Below are 16127 nucleotides of genomic sequence, written 5' to 3' on the forward strand. Positions count from 1 at the left end.
GAAAAATTCAAAACCAGATACATCGAGAAATCGAGACATCAAAAGATTGAAAAACCTAAAACCGAGAAGTCGAAAAATCGGAAGTGTCGAGAAATCGAAGTACCAAAAAACTAAAGAATCGAAAATTTAAAAATTTGAAGAACTGAAAAATCGGAAAAAATGTAAAATTTTAAAATGTGATAAATTAAAACATCAAAAAATCGAAATATTGAAAAATTCCATAAAAATGAAACATCCAAAAATTTTTGTAAATTCGTTTTCTAATTTTCTTTGGGGCGATGGGAAAAACCAGTCAATTTTTATTTTCTTCCAACTGCTGATGCAGAGATGCTTCTACTCTGAACGTGCTAATAGTCGAATCCTTTCGATGGATAAGCATAAACAGTTGAAGTTAAGCATTCACTTAGAAATTGAAAACATCTACGTTTTTCCCGCTGCTTTAAATATACATATTTCGTAGTGTCCCGACATGTTACAGCAGATATCTATAGTGCGAGTATTAAAATCATAACCAGCGTTTAATTTTACATAAGAAGAGAATGTTCAGTTTTCAGAAACTACTTTCTGTTGTTTTGGTGGTATCTTTAATTCTACGCAGAAATTCTGTCCTTTGGATATCTTGAAATGTCTTTGTTTGACTTGGAAGTCGTCTAAATAGGCTTTGCTCGGTTTTAGTTCCCATTTCAATTTTTTCTTATTTCCATTTAAGGTACGTTGGTTTGAAATTGGTTCGAGTGTTCACTTTCAGCCTCGGAACATTTAAAATGAATTCGACTCCTTAAAATTGCAATCGAGACGGTTTTCCCTAAGTTATTAATCACATTCTTTTATTATTATCGCATTTATTCCGGCTTTTGCACACTCGCCGTCGATTTATTAAACTAACCGCCTGCAATTTAAGTAATGGACACGATCCACGTAAAAGTAACAAAGCAATTCCCCGTCAAATATTTATCCGTTAATTCGCCCCCAATCCATTAAACCAACAAGGGAACAAGGGCGCATTTTTCTCCTCGCCAACAAAGAAAAGAACCGCACATTCACCGGAAACGAGCACTCCTTCTCCAGCGACGCTATTTCGAGAATGCTCGACCGAGGGTTTCCCTGTCGTTGAATCGAGAGCGGCGAATTCTTCTTCGCTGAACCATCTCGTGACTAAACCATCCGAAACCATCTCCTAAGGTAAACTGCAGACCTTCTGAACACGTGACGCGATTTACGACGTGGACCTTGACAGCAGGGGACCTCATAAGTCGTGAAAGTAAGCGATTTGATAATTGTATTCTGATCGGCTGTGTCTTCTCTAATGAGTATGCAATGTTTGGATTGTCCTGTGCTTTACGTGCCGGGTAAATTAATCCATTAGCGAGATGAAGGGAAACAGTCGGCGATACACTTAACCGGATATCCGGAACGATCCGCGACTTTTCCACAAAACGAAATTCATGGCTGGCGGATTTCAAAAGTGACCGCTGACTAATAGGGTATTGTTGGTGTTGGGTGGAATGGTTTATTATTTAATCAATACGCTGGTGTCGAGGGCGAGCGAGGGTTCAGGGTTCTGGGCGATTTTGTTGCTGCGGGTTCAATAATTAAAATGGGTATGTTAATGGGTTGGCTATTTTCTGGTCGATTGCGCCATAGGTTTGGAAAGAATGCAAAAATGACACAGATCTACTTATTTCTATGCTGAAATTATTAGCACAGTTTATAAAATTTGTGCATAAACACTTTACGGTCAGCGGTTTGGATTTATCTGTAAGAAACAGGTCGTTTCTGATAATGATTTTTTGTCCGTGGTTTTTAATAATAACTAGCTTGAAGCTAATTGTACTTCAAATTTTTCGCTTTTCGCAGAAAAAGTACTTCCCTTTATTAAGGACTACTTAAAAAGAGCTCGGAAAAAGGTCAAAAATTTCATAACGAAAAATTAAGTTTTCCAAAAAGTCTCTTGAGGTAATTGTTAAAGGCGAAAAGTCGAAATTTTCATTAAAAATTTGTCTAAAAATTCACAACATCGATTTTATTTACAAAAATCTACAATTCGATATCGAAAGTCAAATACAGGGTGTTTCTTTTATTTGATACAACCCCTGTAACTTTTTTATTCTTGAAGATAAACCCGTAGTTCTTTAACCAAATTTGTATCATTCTCAAAGATTTATATGATGGTAAGCACACATTTTTATTATCACTGGCGGTAGGACCGGAAATGACGTCAACTTATTTTTTTTTAATGGAACACTAGGTATATTTTTTCATAAATGGAAAGATTGATTTTTTCACTACAAAAAATCACAAGCAACCAATATTCTAAAATCAATAATAAAAAAGTTATTTAGTAAAATATCTCCAAAATTTTCCGTTTATTTCAAAATCTAGTTGCTTGAAAAACAATTGAAAAATTGTTGTCATCACTAGATCTTTTAAAATGATACAAATTTGCTCAAAGAACTACAGATTTATCTTTAAAAATAAAAATTTACAGAGGTTGTATCAAATAAAAGAAACACCCGGTATAAGAGCGGACTTATAAACAAGGAGTACGAAATTTGAGTACGATTTGCGTGGTAAAATATTGAGATGACGTCATCGAATCATGGGTGGGGATGGATACGCAAATTTGAAATTGAAAAACCGAAAAGTCGAGCAATCGAAAAATCACAAAATTCGAAAAACTATAATGGCTATAAATGAAAAATCGGGAAATCTGTAAATCGAAAACTCTAAAAATATTAAAAACCGAAAAACCGAGATGTAAAGAAGTCGAAACATCACAAAGTCGTAAAATGAAAATGTAACATTTAAAAATTGAAAAATTAAAACTTTAACAATTCTAAAAATTGACAGATTGAAAAAACGAAACCGAGAAATCAATACATCGAAAATCCAAAACCTAAAAAATCGAAAATTAGAAAAATTAGAAAATGGAATAATCTAAAAACTCCGGAAATTGAATCATTCCAAAACTAAAATGACGAAAAATAAAAAATCGAAAGATCGAGCAATCGAAAAACTAACATCCAGAAAAGTTCCCAACATCGAAATGTTGAAAAATTGAGAAACCAAAAAATCGAAAAACCGAAATGTCAAGAAATGGAAACATAAAAGAATCGTAAAATCGTAAATTGTAACATTTAAAAAGAAAAAAGAATTCTTTGAATTTTAATTTTTTTATCTTTCAGTTTTTAAGTTTTCGATTTTTCGGTTTTGACCTTTTTCGATTTCTCAATTTTTAATTTTTTCGAGCTCTCTAATTTTCGATTCCTCGACGAAGTTTTTGAATTTTTCTGTCTCGATTTATTATTCGATTTTCCAATTTTTCGATGTTTCGATTTTTCATTTTTTCCATTTCTCAATTTTTCGTCATTTCAGTTTTGGAAATTTTCAATTTCCCGAGATTTCAGTTTTTCAATTGAATTTTCCAATTTTGCAATTTTTCAATTTTTTTGTTGTTTATATTTCTCGACATTGATTTTAATTTTTCAATTTAGATTTTTCAGTTTTTCTATTTTTCGAATTTCGATTTCTTGAGATCTCGCTTTTTCGGTTTTTAAAATGTTTCGACTTTTTGCAAAATCGAGAAATCAAGAAGAGAAACCGAAAAATTAACAATTGAATAATCAAAGCATCAAAAAATCGCAAAATTGAAAAATTAAAAATTTAAAAATTCTAAAAATTGAAAAATCGAAAAAACAAAACCGAGAAATCAATCATCGAAAATCCGAAACCTAAAAAATCGAAAATTAGAAAAATTAGAAAATGGAGTAATCTAAAAACAGAAAAATTCGGAAATTGAATCATTCCAAAACTAAAATGACGAAAAACTGGGAAATCGAAAAATTGAAAATTCGGAAAATGGAAAATCCGAGAAATCAATTGAAAATCAATTGGAACATTAAAGAATTTAAAAATCGAGAAATTGAATAATCAAAAGATTGAAATGTCAAAATCTCGAGAAATCGAAAAATTGAAAATTCGCAAAATCGAAAAATGCATATATTCCCTACATCGAAATGTTGAAAAATTCCGAATTCAAGAAATCAAAAAATCGAAAAGTCGAAAAATAATATCATTCGAAAAGTCAAACAATATTAAAAATCGAAAAACCGAGATGTCTAGAAAACGAAACATCAAAAAATCAAAAAATCGCAAAATCGTAAATTGTAACATTTAAAAAGAAAAATTGAAAAATTAAAAAACTGAAAAATCAAAAATTGAAAAATTGAAATATCGATTTCTTTGAATTTTTTGATTTTTCAGTTTTTACCTTTTCGATTTTTCAGTTTTGACCTCTTTCGATTTCCCAATTTTCGCTCTAATTTTCGATTTCTCGATGTTTCAGTTTTTGAATTTTTCTGTTTCGAATTTTCGATTTTCCAATTTGTCGATGTTTCGATTTTTCATTTTTTCCATTTTCCAATTTTTCGTCATTACAGTTTTGGAAATTTTCAATTTCCCGAGAGTTCAGTTTTTCAATTGAATTTTCCAATTTTGCAATTTTTCAATTTTTTGATGTTTAGATTTCTCTTCATCCATTTTAATTTTTCAATTTAGAATTTTCTATTTTTCGAATTTTGATTCCTTGAGATCTCGCTTTTTGGATTTTTGAAATTGTTCGACTTTTCGAAAAATCGAGAAATCAAGAAGAGAAATCGAAAAATTAACAATCGAATAATCGAAGCATCAAAAAAAATCGAAAAGTTGAAAAATTGAAGAATCGAAATATCGAAACCTTGAAAAATCGAAAATCTGAAAAGTCGAAAAATCGAAAATTTAAAAAATCAAAATATTGAAATTTCCCAAACGTGAAACACCGAAAAATTGAAAAATCGAAAAGTCGGAAAATCGTAAATTTTTAAAAATAAAAAGATCGAAATGTCGATAAATCGAGAAATCAAAAAGTTCAGAAACTGAAAACTCCAACACTAAGAAGTAGAATAATTAAAAATATGAAAATAGAAAAATCGGAAGATTGCAAATCGAAAAATCGAGAAATTGAGAAATTAAAATATAGAAAAATTAACAATCGAGAAATCGAAGCATCAAAAAATCGAAAAATTGAAAAGTTGGAAAAATCGAAAGATCGAACGATAGAAACATCAAAAAAATCGAAAAACTAACATCCAGAAAACTTCCCAACATCGAAATGTTGAAAAATTCAAAATTCAAGAAATCTAAACATCGAAAAGTCGAAACATAATATAATTCGAAAAGTCAAACAATATTAAAAATCGAAAAACCGAGATGTCAAGAAATCGAAACATCAAAAAATTGTAAAATCGTAAATTGTAACATTTAAAAAGAAAAATTGAAAAATTAAAAAACTGAAAAATCAAAAATTGAATAATTGAAATATCGATTTCTTTGAATTTTTTGATTTTTCTGTTTTTAACTTTTCGATTTTTCAGTTTTGACCTATTTCGATTTCCCAATTTTTCATTTTTTCGAATTCTAATTTTCGATTTCTCGATGTTTCAGTTTTTGAATTTTTCTGTTTCGATTTTTCGATTTTCCAATTTGTCGATGTTTCGATTTTTCATTTTTTCCATTTTCCAATTTTTCGTCATTACAGTTTTGGAAATTTTCAATTTCCCGAGAGTTCAGTTTTTCAATTGAATTTTCCAGTTTTGCATTTTTTCAATTTTTTGATGTTTAGATTTCTCTTCATCCATTTTAATTTTTCAATTTAGAATTTTCAGTTTCTGTATTTTTCGATTTTTTAGTTCTTCCATATTTATATTTATTTTTCGAATTTCGATTCCTTGAGATCTCGCTTTTTGGATTTTTGAAATTGTTCGATTTTTCGAAAAATCGAGAAATCAAGAAGAGAAATCGAAAAATTAACAATCGAATAATCGAAGCATCAAAAAATCGAAAAGTTGAAAAATTGAAGAATCGAAATATCGAAAAATCCTAAAACTGAAACATCGAAACCTTGAAAAATCGTAAATCTGAAAAGTTGAAAAATCGAAGTCGAAAAATCGAAAATTTAAAAAATCAAAATATTGAAATTTCTCAAACGTGAAACACCGAAAAATTGAAAAATCGAAAAGTCGGAAAATCACAAATTTTTAAAAATAAAAAGATCGAAATCTCGATAAATCGAGAAATCAAAAAGTTCAAAAACTGAAAACTCCAACACTAAGAACTAGAATAATTAAAAATATGAAAATAGAAATATCGGAAGATTGAAAATGGAAAAATCGAGAAATTGAAAAGTTGGAAAAATCGAAAGATCGAACAATAGAAACATCAAAAAATCGAAAAATTGAAAAGTTGGAAAAATCGAAAGATCGAACAATAGAAACATCAAAAAAATCGAAAAACTTACATCCAGAAAAGTTCCCAACATCGAAATGTTGAAAAATTTAGAGTTTCTCTTCTGCCTGAAGACGGTACTGTGTACCGAAACACGTGTAGCAGTGACTACAAATATATTATTTAAACTCTGAAAGTTTTTTCATTATTATTAAAAAAAAAAAAGAAAAATTTAGAATTTAAGAATTGTAAAAATCGAAAAGTCGAAAAATAATATAATTCGAAAAGTCAAACAATATTAAAAATCGAAAAACCGAGATGTCAAGAAATCGAAACATCAAAAAATCGGAAATTGTAGCATTTAAAAAGAAAAATTAAAAAATTAAAAAACTGAAAAACCAAAAATTGGAAAATTGAAATTTTGATTTCTTTGAATTTTTTGATTTTTCGGTTTTTAACTTTTCGATTTTTCAGTTTTGACCTATTTCGATTTCCCAATTTTTCATTTTTTTCATATTCCAATTTTTCGTCATTAAAGTTTTGAAAATTTTCAATTTCCCGAGAGTTCAGTTTTTCAATTGAATTTTCAAATTTTGCATTTTTTCAATTTTTTGATATTTAGATTTCTCTTCATCCATTTTAATTTTTCAATTTAAATTTTTCAGTTTCTCTATTTTTCGATTTTTTAGTTCTTTGATATTTATATTTATTTTTCGAATTTCGATTTCTTGAGATCTCGCTTTTTCGCTTTTTAAAATTTTGTGACTTTTCGAAAAATCGAGAAATCAAGAAGAGAAACCGAAAAATTAACAATCGAATAATCGAAGCATCAAAAAATCGAAAAGTTGAAAAATTGAGGAATCGAAATATCGAAAAATCCTAAAACTGAAACATCGAAAACTTGAAAAATCAAGAAATCCAGAAATTGAAAAACTAAAATCTAAAATTGAAAAATTAAAGAACTGAGATATTGAAAGACCCCAAAACTTCCATATAAGTCAAAATTTTAAGCCTACTTATAGTGGTTGTACGTAAATGTCATATTTTTTAGTTCTTATGTGCTTTGTTTTTATATTTTATACTTGTCTCTGTATTTCTAAATGTAATATTTTGACCACCCAATGTACTTATATTGTATGCTAAAGGGTAGAATAAAATTATTATTATTATTAAAAGTTGAAAAATCGAAAATTTAAAAAATCAAGAAATTGAAAAATCAGAAACCCGACTAATTGAAAAATTGAAGACTTGAAAAACTGAAAAATCGAAACATCGAAAATTTGAGAAACCGAGAAGTGGGAAAGTAAAATAAAAAAAATTGAATAATCGAGAGATTAGGAAATTGAAAAATTTTAAATTTATAAACGAAAAAAATTGAAAAAACCTACAATTTAAACATCGAAAATTCGAAAAATTGTAAAATTGAGAAGTCGAAAAACTTAAAAATCGAGAAATTAAAAAATTTCGACTAAAATGAAAAATTAAGAAATCGAAAAATTTAGAAACCTAAACATGGAAAAATCGAAAAGTCAAGAAGCCAAAAAATCGAAAAATCTTCAGATTTTTAAAATTTTTCGATTTCTGGATGTTTTAATTTTTCGATTTTTTCATGTTTCGATTGCTCGATCATTCGATTTTTCCACTTTTTGGATTTCAGCTTTTGGGTTTTTCGATTTTTCGATTTTTCGGATTAAATTTATCGATTTTATTTGATGATATGATTTGTCGAATTTGTTGGACTGCACTTCAGAGGCTAAGGAAGTTCCGTCGAAATAACCTTCAACCAATTTTCACAACTTTTTAATCGAGTCCACCGGGCGACTTCCCAGTTTCATGTTTTTTCGACGTTTCATGACCTCTAGAGTACGACAAATGTGGTCACCCGTTACCGTCTGTCTGTCTACGTGTTATCTATGTTGATTTTGTATAGACACGTAATCTCTGAAACTGCTGGACCGATTGTTGTCCAATTTTATAAGTATATTGGGAATATCATATAAATGGTAAAATACTAAAATAAGAATTATAATATTCAGAACATTTTGTTCGATTGTGGTTTAATTAATAATTTTAGTCCTCTGTTTTGAGGAGACAAACTCATTCAAATCATAAAAATATCTACGTGACATTCTTTCGATGTATAAACATAAACACTCGAAGTTAAGCTTATGATTACTGCTGAGACAAATTTTTTCATTGAATCTTTGTACAGGAGCTTTGTAGAAGTTGCAGTTTGGTCAAAACTAGTGAAAAACGTCGGAAAACTCAACGCTTCGAGCCAATCTCCGCAAACAAAGCTTCTTTCCGCCCTTCCGTCGAGCATGAATCCAGCGCCCGTCATCAAAATTACTCTTGCGTGACCCTTCTGGAGCTCTGCCAAGTCCCGTCGGCTTCCGTTTCAAACGCGAATTGCGAAAAAACGCTGCAAGATGAAACAAGAGCGTCTTTGAGACGGCAACCATCTGTGCCCATTCACATTTGCTCTAGCAATCCGTAATGCGTAATGAAGCCGAACAACGCGCACTTATTTAGAATACAGAGAACGTAGATTTATAACAGTTACGAGCCGCCAGCATTAATAAGGTCATTGATGTGGGCAGGGTTTGAAATTCGCGCCCTCGTCATTGCGAAAAACTACGATCCGCTAGACGCGTTCTAGCTCTAATAACAGTACAGTTTCCTGTGGATTTGGGGCAGTCGTATGCAAAATGTCATGTTGGCGACGAGGCCTGGGTAAATGGACGTAAATGGAGGCGAGACCCACATGGGATGGGTTGGATGACCATGGGTGGGATTTTGTGACGCTAAAAAGTGATGGTTCTTAGTTTTTTGAAAAATTTTTGACTTTATATAGGTTTTTTATATGTCTGCACACATAATACCATAGCTGACTACATCGGCAAGATAAATTGTCCTTCAGTGAGGAAGCGGAAGATTTTTGCATGTGGTCAAGGCAAAGAACTTTTGCTTTTCCTCTTTTAGCTTTTTCTTTCCAACTGTGTATAATTTTAAGCGTAAGTAAGAAGTGTCAAAGGTAACAATATTGTTTTTGTGCCTATATGATTACTATGTTCAACAACTTTTACTCTCTTCTATGGATAACAGGACATTTCTTAGGTTTTTGGGACATTTTTGATAACTTTTTTTAGTTCTTTTAATAATCGAAAAATTGTAAAATCCAAAAATTAAAATCCGAAAAGTCGAAAAATTGAAAAGTTCACAAAATTAAAGTCAAAAAATTGAAAACTTGAAAGTCGAGCAGTCTAAAAATCGAAAAGTCCAAAAATTTAAAAAATCAAAAAACCGAGATGTCAAGAAACGATACTCAAAAAATCGTAAGATCAAAAAATGTAAGTTTTAAAAAATCGAAAAACTGGAAAATCAAAAACTGACAAATCAAAAATTAAAAAATTCCAAAAATTCAAAAATAGAAATATCGAGAAATCGAAACATCAAAAGATCAAGACGTCAAAAAATCGCAAGACCGAAATCTCGATAAACTGAGAAATTGGAAAGTCCAAAGATCGAAAAATAAAAACTTTTAAAAGTTTAAAACGCTGAAAAACCTAAAACCAAGAAATTGAAACGTCTGAAAATCGAAAAAACATATAGAAATATCGAAGAACTGAAAAATCAAAAATCGATAAATCGAGAAATCGAAAAGCTGAAAAATCTAAAACTTAAGAATTGAAAAATAAATATCGAAAAATTGAAAAGTCGATAAATCAAAAGATAGGAAAATCGAAAAAAGTAAAAAATGGGGAAATTGAAAAATCGGAAAGTCGAAGAATTGAAATATTGAAAAATGCTAAAAGTGAAACATCGAAAAATTGAAAAATCGAGAAGCCGAAAAATCGAAAAAACAAGAAATCAAAAAATCAAAACCGAAAAATTCAAATACTGAAACATCAATCGAAACATCAAAAGCTCGAGAAATCGAAAAATCGAAAAGTTAAAAATTGACATACCTACTGAAAAATTTAAAACAAAAAAAATCGAAAATCGAGAAAACAAGAAATTGAACAATAAAAAAAATCGCAGGATCGAAATCTCGATAAACTGGGAAATTGGAAAGTCGTTCAAAAATTGAAAAACCTAAAACCAAGAAGAAGAAAAAATAGACATGTCGAAGAACTGAAAAATCTAAAATTTCAGACTCGAAGCAAAATCAAAAAAAGTAAAAAAGGGAGAAATCAAAAAATCTAAAAGTTGAAGAATTGAAATATTGAAAAATCCCAAAGGTGAAATATCAAAAAATTGTAAAATGGAAAATTTTTAAAAATTGAAAATTCATCAATAAAAATCGAAATCTCGATCAATCGAGAAATCGAAAAATTGAAAAACTGAAAACTAACACAAGAAGTCGAAAAATTAAAAATAAGAAAAATTGAAAATAGAAACATCGGAAGAATTGAAAAATCGGAAAATCGGGAAATCAAGAAATTCAAAATCTAAAATTGAAAAATTAAAATATCGAAAAATGGAGAAATCGAAGCATCAAAAATCGAAAAAGTGAAATATTGAAAAATCCCAAAACTGAAACATCGAAAACTTGAAAAGTTAAAAAATCAAAAATTTAAAAAATTAAAAAACTGAAGAATTGAAAAACTGAAAAATCGAAACATCGAAGAGTTGAGAAACCGAGAAATAGGAAAAAAAAATCGAATAATTGAGAAATTATAAAATTTTAAATGTCAAAAATTGAAAAAAGCAAAAATTTTAAAATTGAAAAATGGAAAGATCGTAAAATTGAAAAATCCAAAGAACTTAAAAACGGAGAAATTAAAATAGTCCATCTGAAATGAAAAATTAAGAAATTGAAAAACTAAAATCTAAAATCGAAGCCAAAAAATCGAAAAATTGAAAAATTGAAGAATTGAAATATGTATTGCAAAATTCCAAAACTGAAACATCGAAAACTTGAAAAGTTGAAAAATCGAAAATTTAAAAAATCCAAAAATTGGAAGATCGAAAAATTGAAGAATTGAAAAACTGAAAAATGGAACATTGAAGAATTGAGAAACCGAGAAATACGAAAAAAAAAATCGAATAATTGAGAAATTATAAAATTTTAAATGTCAAAAATTGAAAAAAGCAAAAATTTAAAAATCGTAAAATTGAAAAATCCAAAGAACTTAAAATCGGAGAAATTAAAAAAGTCCATCTGAAATGAAAAATTAAGAAAGTGAAAATCTAAAATCTAAAATTGAAAAATTAAAATATCGAAAAATTAACAATGGAGAAATCGAAGCACCAAAAAATGGAAAAATTGAAAAATTAAAGAATTGAAATATTGAAAAACCCCACAACTGAAACATCGAAAACTTGAAAAGTTGAAAAATCGAAAATTTAAAAAATTCAAAAATTGGAAGATCGAAAAATTGAAGAATTGAAAAACTAAAAAATGGAACATTGAAGAATTGAGAAACCGAGAAATAGGAAAAAAAAATCAAATAATTGAGCAATTATAAAATTTTAAATGTCAAAAATTGAAAAAACCAAACATTTAAAAATCGAACAAAAATCGTAAAATTGAAAATTCCAAAAAACTTAAAAATGGATAAACTAAAAAAAGTCCATCTGAAATGAAAAATTAAGAAATCGAAATAGGTCAAAATGGGAAAATCTAAAATTTAAAAAATGATCAATAAATATCGAAACATTGAAAAATTTGGAAATTGAAACAAAAAAAATTGAAAAAAGTAAAAAATAGACAAATCGAAATATCGAAAATTTGAGGAATTGAAATATGTATTGAAAAATCCCAAAAGTGAAACATGGAAAAATTGAGAAACCGAAAAATCGAAAATTAAAAAAATCAAAAAATTGAAAATTCAAAAACTGAAAAATCGAAACATCGAAGAATTAGAAACAACCGAGAAAGGGGAAAATAAAATAAAAAAATAAAAAATCGAATAATTTAGAAACATCAAAAACTGAAAAAACCAAAAATTTTAAAATCGAAAAATTGAACTTAACTTAAACATCGGGAAATCGAAAAGTCCAGAAGTCAAAAAAATCGAAAAATTGAGAAATCGAAATAGCCAAAATCGAAACACCTAAAATTTAAAATTGAACAGTAAATATCGAAAAATTGGGAAATCGAAACAAAAAAAATCGAAAAAAGTAAAAAATGGAGAAATCGAAAAATCTAAAATTTGAGGAATTGAAATTTTGAAAAATCCCAAAAGTGAAACATCGAAAAACTGAAAAATCGAGGAATCGAAAAGTTGAAAAATCAAAGTTTAAAAATCGAAAATTTAGAAAATCAACAAATTGAAAAATCAAAAACCTAAAAATCGAAAAATTGTATAATTGAAAAATAAAATAAAAAATCGATTAATCTAGATATTAGGAAATCGAAAAATTTTAAATTTAGAAACCTCAAAAACTGAAAAAACCTAAAATTTAAAATTGAACAATAAATATCGAAAAATTGGAAAATTGGGAAATCGAAACATAAAAAAATCGAAAAAAGTAAAAAATGGAGAAATCGAAAAATCGAAAATTTGAGGAATGCAAATTTTGAAAAATCCCAAAAGTGAAACATCGAAAAACTGAAAAAACCTAAAATTTAAAATTGAACAATAAATATCGAAAAATTGGAAAATTGGGAAATCGAAACATAAAAAAATCGAAAAAAGTAAAAAATGGAGAAATCGAAAAATCGAAAATTTGAGGAATGCAAATTTTGAAAAATCCCAAAAGTGAAACATCGAAAAACTGAAAAATCGAGAAATTGAAAAATCAAAATCGAAACTTTTGAAAAATAAAATAAAAAATTGAAAAATTGATCAATTAAAAATCGAAAAATTGAAATCTTGATAAATGCAGGAATGGATAAATTGAAAATAGAAATATCGAAGAACTGAAAAATCGAAAAATCTAACATATTAAATGGGAAAATTAAAATGTCGAAAAATTAACAATCGAGAATCGAAGCATCAAAAAATCGAAAAACTGAAAAATTGAGATATTGAAAAAAACTGAAACATCAAAACTTGAGAAAAAGTTGAAAAATCAAAGTTTAAAAATCGAAAAATTGAAGAATTGAGAAACTGTGAAATGAAAAATAAAATAAAAAATCGATTAATCTAGAAATTAGGAAATTGAAAAATTTTAAATTTAGAAACGTCAAGAATTGAAAAAACCACAAATTTAAAAATTGAAAAATTGTAAAGGCGAGGAATTCAAGAATAAAAAAACTGAAAAATCCCAACACCAGAATATCGAAAAAGTGAGTAACAGGAAAATGGAAAAACCGGAAAATTGAAGAATACATTGGGCAATCGAAAAATTGAAAAATCTGAACATCAAAAAAATGAGAAATCGAAAAATTTGAACACAGAAAAATTGAAAAATCGAATAATCAAAGAATTTAAACATCGAAAAACTGAAAAATTGAAAAATCTAAAACCAAGAAGTCGCAAAGTCCAAAGATCGAAAAATTGGCATATCCAAAAACTGAAAAATCGAAATTCTAATAATTTAAAAAATTGAAAAATCGAGAAACCAAAAATTCTCAAATTTAAGAAATCTAAAACTCAAAAATTAGAAAGTTACCCTACTTATTGCACTACAAAATCGAGAAATTTAAAAACGTCAAAAACTGGAAAATTGGAAAATCCCAACACTGAAATATCGAAAAAGTGAGTAATCGAAAAATTGAAAACTCGGAAAATTGAATAATCGAAATCTTTAAAATTGCATAATGGTCCTAATAGACACAAAATTTGATTTGCCTAACAAAAATCGTCACGGACGGCCGACAGACGACAGACAGACGGAAACGGAAGACCACTTTTTCGCACTCTAGGTGTCACTTCCCGCTCAGGAAGTAAAAAACAGTTTTGCAGAAAATGCAGAAACACTCCACGTTATTTTCCTCCGCTTTTGAACCTCTGGTGTTAACGTTCTACAATTTCTTGCCCACTGCATTCGCGACCTTCCTCACACCAACGGTCGTCAAGGCCCCTCGTATTTATTGTTTGCGAAAAGCCGGCGAATATTATGAAAATAAATCGTGACCCAGTTTACTCCATTTCCATCTCCAATCGGGCCATCGGCGCAGCCAAGAAATTTCCCCAACCTTGGGAGCAATTACGCCACATGAGTTCAATTGAAGCGATTAAATAATTACCGTTCGAGAAAAAATCCGCACGTGATGTAATGTCGAACGCACCCTCGTTTATTGTCATTGTAAGCACTCCCAACGTAGGTAACGGTAACGTCGGTGGTGAAAGTGTAAATAGTTGCGAATACGCTTTTTGTAGAGTAACCGTAGGTAATTGGTAATTGTCATAGATCAATATTGATACAAGGATTAGGAGGAGAAAGTGAATTGAAATAGCACACAAAAATCTCCTCGCAATTACACGATCTCGGCTATCTATCTAAAGGCCACAAGGAAACGAGTCGGTTATCCTTAATCGAAAAAAGGAAAAGGGAACTAGGCCAGCGGAATGAACTTTACGGTGTTAAAAGTCTCCCGTTTCTGCCAAAGAAAACTTTTAACTGAGACTCGAACAATGAAGGCGGCTAAAAACAGTCATGACCGATTATAAATGAACGTTATTATTGACACAATGCTTTAATCGCCGATCAACAACGTTCGATTTCGAGGCTTGACGAAAACATTGCTTTCTCCGGCTTTATCGCTGTTTTGACGCAAAGAATTGTTGCTTTTATGGCCGGTGTGTTGTAATTTACCGTTCGGGACGTGAAACTCACGTGAGCGGTAACTCGACCTGGCGACTTCCCTTGTAGCACCCAGAAAAGTGTTGGTATGTAGTTACGCAAATCGATTCGATTATTGTGCGTATATTTCGTACGTTATTGCAGGATGTTATAAATATCTGTCGCGCAGAACCCATTTTTAAGAAATATGGTTCAAATCGCCACTTCAAATTAGTGCCAAGCGTGTGGCGTAATTTACGACATCCTGTGAAGTGCGTCTGTCGTTTTGATGACGACACAATTTGTTCGCCGGTGGTCATAAATACGCTTTGCTCTTTTATTTATTTATATGTGTATTTTTTTTTTAATAATTTATTGCAATAACTGAAATAATTATGATCAATGACCTGGATTAAATAGATTTATATTAATTTAGAAAATTACAAGAATTTTTATTAGTGGGGCAACAGTTATGACTACAAATTCTTTTGTTCAGTTTTTTCATTATTGAAATCCGAGGCGGATTACGAAGTCCTGTCTGAATTTCAACACGCCATCCCTACAATAGAATTATTTTTTGGCAAGATGTTGTAAAATTCTAATAATTGCGACATCTGGTATGTTTCAGTTTCTGTCTTCGTCTAATACACCATATGCAGGTAAAGACTACCCGTGCTTTTCCCCTTTCAATAAAATATCGTAGATCTAAGATTCGTTCATATACTTTCAAGCCCTAGAGATCTCCACAGTTCTTTCAAACTCTTTCAAAAACAAAATATCACGGTTCCCAAGATGCTTCTATATTTTTTAATAAAAAAGTTCTTAGGGATCTCAAAAATTATTTCAAACTCTTTCACAAAGAAATACCAAAAAAGGCAGCTAAGATTCTTTTGTACTCTTAAAAAAAAAAGATTCTACTGGTTTCCAGGATTCTTTCATATTCTTTCCAAAAATTATGCTAGATCCAAGATAAAATTATCCTAGATCCAAGATTCTTTCATAGTCCTTCAGCCAAAGGATCTTCAGGATCCCCAAGTTTCTTTCAAAAGCAAGACACCACGGACCTTCAAGATTCTTTCAAACTATTTCAAATTCAAAATATCACGGTTCCCCAAGATTCTTTCGCAAAGAAAATACCAAGATTCTTTCATACTCTTAAAAAAAAAGATTCTACGGCTTGCCAGGATTCT

At 29.5% G+C, this 16127-nt stretch overlaps 1 protein-coding gene across 4 annotated transcripts in view; it reads left to right on the forward strand.

Annotated features, from left to right (window-relative positions):
• The window catches only part of LOC135131866 (uncharacterized), a 94833-nt gene that overhangs the window by 60897 nt on the left and 17809 nt on the right, over positions 1-16127 (forward strand). The window contains exon 1 of one of the 4 annotated variants that reach the window (XM_064059716.1): positions 14946-15044. The exons of the other annotated variants lie outside the window; for them this stretch is intronic. The gene's annotated coding sequence lies outside the window, so the exon portion shown is untranslated. Of the gene's footprint in view, positions 1-14945; positions 15045-16127 lie in introns of those variants that run through there. 4 annotated transcript variants of the gene reach the window in all.

The sequence above is a fragment of the Zophobas morio genome, unplaced genomic scaffold, assembly GCF_036711695.1.
Source record: "Zophobas morio isolate AGI-343-1 ecotype UQ-CSIRO unplaced genomic scaffold, CSIRO_AGI_Zmor_V1 ptg000021l, whole genome shotgun sequence".
Taxonomy (NCBI): domain Eukaryota; kingdom Metazoa; phylum Arthropoda; class Insecta; order Coleoptera; family Tenebrionidae; genus Zophobas; species Zophobas morio.